We start from the raw sequence: 6,366 nt of genomic DNA on the forward strand, positions 1-6,366 counted from the left end.
AGCAGCAATATAGTATAGTAGGTAAGGAGAACTGATAAAAATATGAAAATATTGAAACAAGTTGTAATGTTCACGCATAATAGAATCTGTTGATGTTCTTACGCCCATAGGAATTTTCTCGTTGTAACACAGGAGACTAGGTCCAGTCCTATCAAACTGAATAGATAAAAGAGGTAGGTATAACCAAGAAGGAAACAGAGCTACTATCACTTTAATAGGAAGCAGATACTAACTAAAGAGATCTCCATGGTAACGGTCTTTCCTCTTTATTTCATAACCCTCAGTGTACACACATATATACACATACACACACATACACACACATACACAAATAGAAACATGAGAAAAAAGGCAACAAAATGCATCTATAAACTCATAACTACCAAGAAAAAAATTTAAAAAAAAACCTCAGTGAGATAAAAAGTGATTTAATTAAACATGTAATGAACTTAATAAACAAATTTTTCAGCAAGGTTAAAAAACATAAAAATAAAAAGAAAGAAACCTAAGCAGTGATTCAAAATATTAATGATAAACTTAGCAAAGAATTACAGTTCATTATATGCTGATTAGTCATTCATATATCTGAGAAGTGTCTATTCATTTTGATTGACAATATTTTGTTGGTCACTTTACTTTAGGGTCTTAATTCTTTCTGTATGTTAGATATTAGTCTTCTGACTGAGAAATACATAGCAAAATTTTTTCCCATTCTGTAGGCTCTGATTGGTTGTTTTATTTGCTGTGCAGAAGTTTTTAATTTGATATTAGCAATTGCTTCTCGGCCTTTTGGCTAAGATCAAGTGTAATTTGACATTAGCACCATTTGTTAATTAGTGATTTTTTTATCTTGTGCAATTATAGCTCTATTCAGAAAATTTTTTATCTATGCTGTCAGAGTTTTACATAGTTTTTCTTCCAGCAGAATAATGCTTCTTCTGTTTTAGCATTTAGGTCTTTGATATAATTTGATTTAAATTTTTCATGTGCTATTTGGAAAGTTATTGTTTTCCTTGTTTCTTTCTCAGTGAGTTCATGATTAATATATGTTAACATTATAAATATGAGTTTGGGAGTACTCTTTCCCTTTCCATTTCTTTAAAGTAGTTTCAGGAGTATTGCCATTAAATATTCCCTGACATTCTTGTAGATTTCAGAAGTAAATCCTTGAGGCTTAATTACATTTGTTTTTATTACTGTCTCAATTTTATTGCCTGTTTTTGGTCTTTGTATCTTCTTGTTTCAGCTTTGGTAATTTATGTATGTCTAGAAATACATTTCCTCTAGATTTGTAAATTTATTGAACTATAGATTTTCAAAGTAGTTACTGAAAATCTTTTGGATTTTAGTGGTTATTGAATCAATATAGAAAATATGTGGTAGTAATAGACAATGGAGAGTTACTTTCATAAAGGAGAAATCTGAATCATTTTTAGGAAAACAAATGCATCTTTAGATTATAATATTAAATATAATAAATCAGACACACAAGTTTAAATGTCACAAGCCTTTTCTCATCTAAGAGACCCAAAGTTAAGTAATTTAAAGAGCAAGTAGGAAACGGAGACGGATCATATGCACACAGGAAGGAGATTCAGAGATGGAGGGCAGGGGAAGAAATGACAGAGAAGAGAAAGCAAAAAGATTTAAAATGTTTTATGTACAAGTACCAGTGTCTCAGGATGTATGTAAATACCATGTGCCACAATCATATACTAGTAAAAAAGAAAGTCAGAAGATAATAGTGAATATTTGAGTATAGTCACCTGAAGACTTTTGGAAGACAAAGGGTTTCATTTTATTTTGATACATTATATTTATAAGGTATTAAGTATTTAACTTTTCTATTTCCTTTTGCAATGGTATTGTCTTTTTAAAAGTTAAAGTAATTGTCCATTCATCCTGGGTCATAATTATAATTATAGCTGACAATAATATTTTTAAATTATTATCTTTGAATGTGTTTTATCTTTAATTTTTCTTTTCTTGCTGTTTATTTACATCTTGTCTATTTCTGTAGCCAATCTTGACATAAGCCAATTTTATTTCCATTGTGATATCTTTTATAATCTATGAATTATACATATATGTCATTTAATTTAAACTATTTTAGAGATTCATGTTTTCTTTGTAATATGTTTAAGTGTTTTGGCTTTGTGATTAAAAAATGTGGTCTTCAATTATCTACATTGTGGAAAATTGTTTTGAGACTATGCAGTAGACAATTTTATACATATTTTGTGTGTATTCATGAAGAATATGCATTCTCTAATTATCAGATGATGAATTTTGCATTTTTTTGTCTTTTCCTTTTTATCGGTACCAGGGATGGAACTCATGACTGCCTGCTTGCAAGGCAGGTGCTTATGCCGCTGGGCTAAATCCCCAGCCCAGAATTTTGCATCTTTTATCATGCTTTATAACTGATGTTTAAGTCTCTCAGCTATTTATTTCAGAAAAAAACATAGCTATCTTTTTCACAATTTTCACTTTTTGATTATGGCAAATTTGTTAATGAATTATACTCCTAGCCCACTTACTTTTAAGTGTATATTTCAAGGTTTTTTTTTCCTTTTACTAAAATTTATTACAGTGTGTATAAACTATAGATTGCCAGTTAATGTTATTTTCTATAATGTAGCTAAATTTGTCCGTCATTTTCAGAAATTTGTAGCATGCAATATTACATGAGTTGACATTTTCAGGCCTTAATACACTGTCAGAGTATGTAAGTTGTTGAACATCCCATTATGTTCAGCAATTAGCCTTCAACTGTAGATGACTTCATTGTTCTGTCAGTTCTTGCTCTCCCTCCCTATAAAATAATGAAGATCTTTGTAGAAATATGATCTCACATTGGCTGTAGTCCTTTCTGAACTTGGGATTTACTTTTTCCTCAGTGTTTTATTTTTTCTAGCCCAAGAACTTTGAGGTAAGACAAACATGAGTTGGTCACTGAAATCTAAAGTCATGGAGGTCTACTGTGTGACAGCGAGTGGGCCCATGTGCCATAACCACTGACAAACATATCTCGCAGGGAAAACTCCCAGGCATAGAACTTCTGGAAGAATCTAATGTTGACATGGTCCTTCTAATAGTTTCTTCAATGCTGTAAGTTGTCAAACAAATGTGTTCTCTCATTATTTAACCTAAAATGGAGTTACCTGGTATTCTTCAACCTCTGTAGTTTCATGTTTTGGTTCTTTAATAATTGAGTAGGTGCCTCTAGTAAAATTCATTTAGTATCTTTTTTCTGGTTAATAATTAGACTAGACTAATTTTTACTCATAAGTGAATTTTAATACTTAGGACCAGTACCTTAATCTTTCTCCGCCTCCTCTTCCACAGAAAAAATAGTAGGAGACTTCAGGCACCAATTTAAATTTTGATAGGAAACAAAAAGTGTGCTTACTTTACACGTAAACATCACTAAGATTTGTATGAAGAGAAAATAAACATTACAAGTCATTGAATTTCAACTAAGTGGCAGGTATAGGGCTATATATAAGGAGAAATATCAGTTAAATATAAGAGGCTTAATTCTCCAATTAAACATAAAGGAAGAGATTTCTACCTTCCTTTCTTAGACTATTTCCTTCAGAAAACTGGCGACTGTAGCTTTTTTCTTATTTCTCTGTATAAATACATTTTTAAAACTAAGTAAGTCTCTTGGCAACTTTACAACACAGAAATATCTCTCTGAAGGATCTAAGAAACATGGCTTTGAAAGTAAATCATTAAAGAACATAGAAATCTAATTTTTGTTAGATACTCTCCTAACTTCTATCACAGGGCAGGATATTGACTTAATGGCACATTGCTCCAACTTATGAAAAATATCTCCTGTCATAAACACATGAGAGGATTCTGTTTCTTTCCATAAAGAAAACACAGATGATCCAAATGTCAGGCAAATTTAAGATGAAATATGTGTGATAAATTCTGCTATTCAGTTCTTTGATATGGAGACCACTGATTATTTTGAGAACATGTATGTAATAAGTTGTATGTGCTTGTTTATGCAGTAAGATTTCTTGATATTCTCTTAGTGCCTAATACTTATTCAATAGTAAAACTTTTCTTTCTATTCAACCTTTGGGGAGAAATTTTCTAAGTAGAAAAGAATCTTTCAAATTATATTTCGCCCATATATATTTGTTATATTTATGCAGTCTATATAACCTAACTTTTTATATCATTGTGTTAGAATAGATAGCTTTAGTTAGAAGGAATTGAATTACAAAACTTCATGCAAATGATAGGTGAAGAATAGGATTGAAATATAATGTTCTGTGACTGTATAGCTTGTGCTAATTTATTCCATTTCATTTGTCACAAATAGGAATATTACTTACTTTCATGTTATGACATTGCATTCATAAGCATTGGGTTGTTATATTTTTGACATGAAGATTTTCAAGATTTACTTGCTATATTACTTCAGTTGACTTCAGGGCCAAGTGTGAATGAATGCAAATCTCTTTATGTGTGCCTCAAACACTAATTTGCATCAATATTTTCATATATGTTTGTGTCTGATAGTTATGAAAATACTTTTCTCTGGAAAAATGGATTCAAGCCCTTTATTTGGAGATCAAAGCAACTACAAACACTTAGAAAACCAGTTAAACTAATATTCTTTTCAATTAAACAATATATGTATTCTTACCTGTGTTAGAATGTAAATAAAGCAGAATCAACTACTTGTCTTATTTTTTTTTCTTATTTTGTCTCATGTTCTGCATTCAAATATTGTTATCCTTTGAGAGTGCTCACGTAAATCCAATAGTATTTCCCACCTAAAGAAGTTCATGTGATTACTTATTGTAAAGTTTACAATGATATTACATTTTTAAGTGACATATATTTGATTTCAAGTTTTTATGTTAACATCTAAATTTTCATATTTCTCCCTTTTGCTTTTTTTCCTGGTTTTTTTTTGTGAAAAATTTAAAATTCTTACCAAAAATATATGTCTTAGGCCCATAAAATTCAGAATGTTGACATGTTTGTCATTTTTTAAAGTTATCAATGAAGTTCCACAAAAGAGATAAACTCAGGATACAGTGTCATTCTGCTGGTCAAAAGGCAAACGACCACGTGTTACAACGTTCCCACCTTGGTGAGGCCTTTACAGGGTGTCCAGGCATGGTTGCTCTCAAGCTAGAAAAAGGTATTTGCTTACTCTCATCTTGAGGCCTTGTGCTTCTCAAGTTCCTGGTGGAAACCACCTTCACCACGCATCATGGCCCCACTCTTGCTCTATTAGCGTCTTGGTTTTGGATGCAGGCATTCTATTGAGGCTGTATATTCAGTTTCCTTGTAAATACGCTATACCTGTACTTGGTCCACTGAGGTCAAACTCTAATTCTTACCATAATCAGGGTGACAGTGGTCTCAAAAGTGTCCATGAAATATTTCTAATTTTCATAATATGCTTTACATTGAGTTGGGTATCCTGTGTAGTATGTAATACTTACATTCCTTGTGAGAGTTGGCACATGTATACAGCCCTTCTAAATTCCTTTGTTTTTCATCCTCTTTCCTATCCTTACCCCCTTCTGCCACCTCTCTTTTTTTATTTTTTCATGTTTGCAGAGCAAAATGTTTATATTTCCTGGGTGGATTTTGTACATATACATAACTCATTTCCACTTTGGGCTTTGTTCTTACAGCTCCACACACTGACCTCCTAAGGGCACATTATGTACCCTACAAGACCTTGCTTTGAAATCTGGGTGGAAGCCTTTCTAACACATTCTGTGTGTCCATAAAATCAGTGTCACATGGAAGATGCCAAGGTGTGCCGCCCACTTGAGCGTAAGTAAGTGACCTTGGATCATGGCTGAAAATGTCTCTGAGTGCCTGGATGACTATGAAATGAATCTGGGGGATTGATGCCATTGGCAGCTTTCCAAAAAGAGAGAGCCCTGGGGCTCTCTTCTCAAAGCAGTCTTCATAAAAGTTTACCTTACGTTTTTACACTTGACTAAGGTCTTGTTGATTCCATATTGTGTATTCCCTATTGCAGATTACATCTTTCCTATTTCCCTAATGAAAAGTACTAAGCTTCTTTTTCAATGCTAACCTTTTTAACAAACATGCTCTCTTTTGCTCCAAATTTGCAGGTTTTTCCTTTCTGTCAAAACTGAAAACTTTTTAAATGGATTTTTTGGTACTGTTTTCCAGCATATACCTAGCTAAAAGAAATTAATAATACTCATGTCACAGCTGCCTTAAAATTTCCTTTATGAGATTGATTAGTTCATCTCTCTTAATCTTAGTCTTCTGCAAAGCCTCCAGACATGAGTAAAATGTAGACAAATTTTTGCCAGAGAATGACACAATATGGCCTCTGGTCCAAAT

The 6,366-nt window shown here is 32.2% G+C and overlaps 1 pseudogene; it reads left to right on the forward strand.

Moving 5' to 3' along the window:
• The first annotated feature begins 773 nt into the window (after positions 1-773).
• LOC111754813 (U2 spliceosomal RNA) lies at positions 774-932 on the forward strand (annotated as a pseudogene).
• The last annotated feature ends 5,434 nt before the right edge of the window (positions 933-6,366 follow it).

The sequence above is a fragment of the Cavia porcellus genome, unplaced genomic scaffold (assembly GCF_034190915.1).
Source record: "Cavia porcellus strain 051 isolate PalLab524CR breed Dunkin Hartley unplaced genomic scaffold, mCavPor4.1 scaffold_11, whole genome shotgun sequence".
Lineage (NCBI taxonomy): Eukaryota > Metazoa > Chordata > Mammalia > Rodentia > Caviidae > Cavia > Cavia porcellus.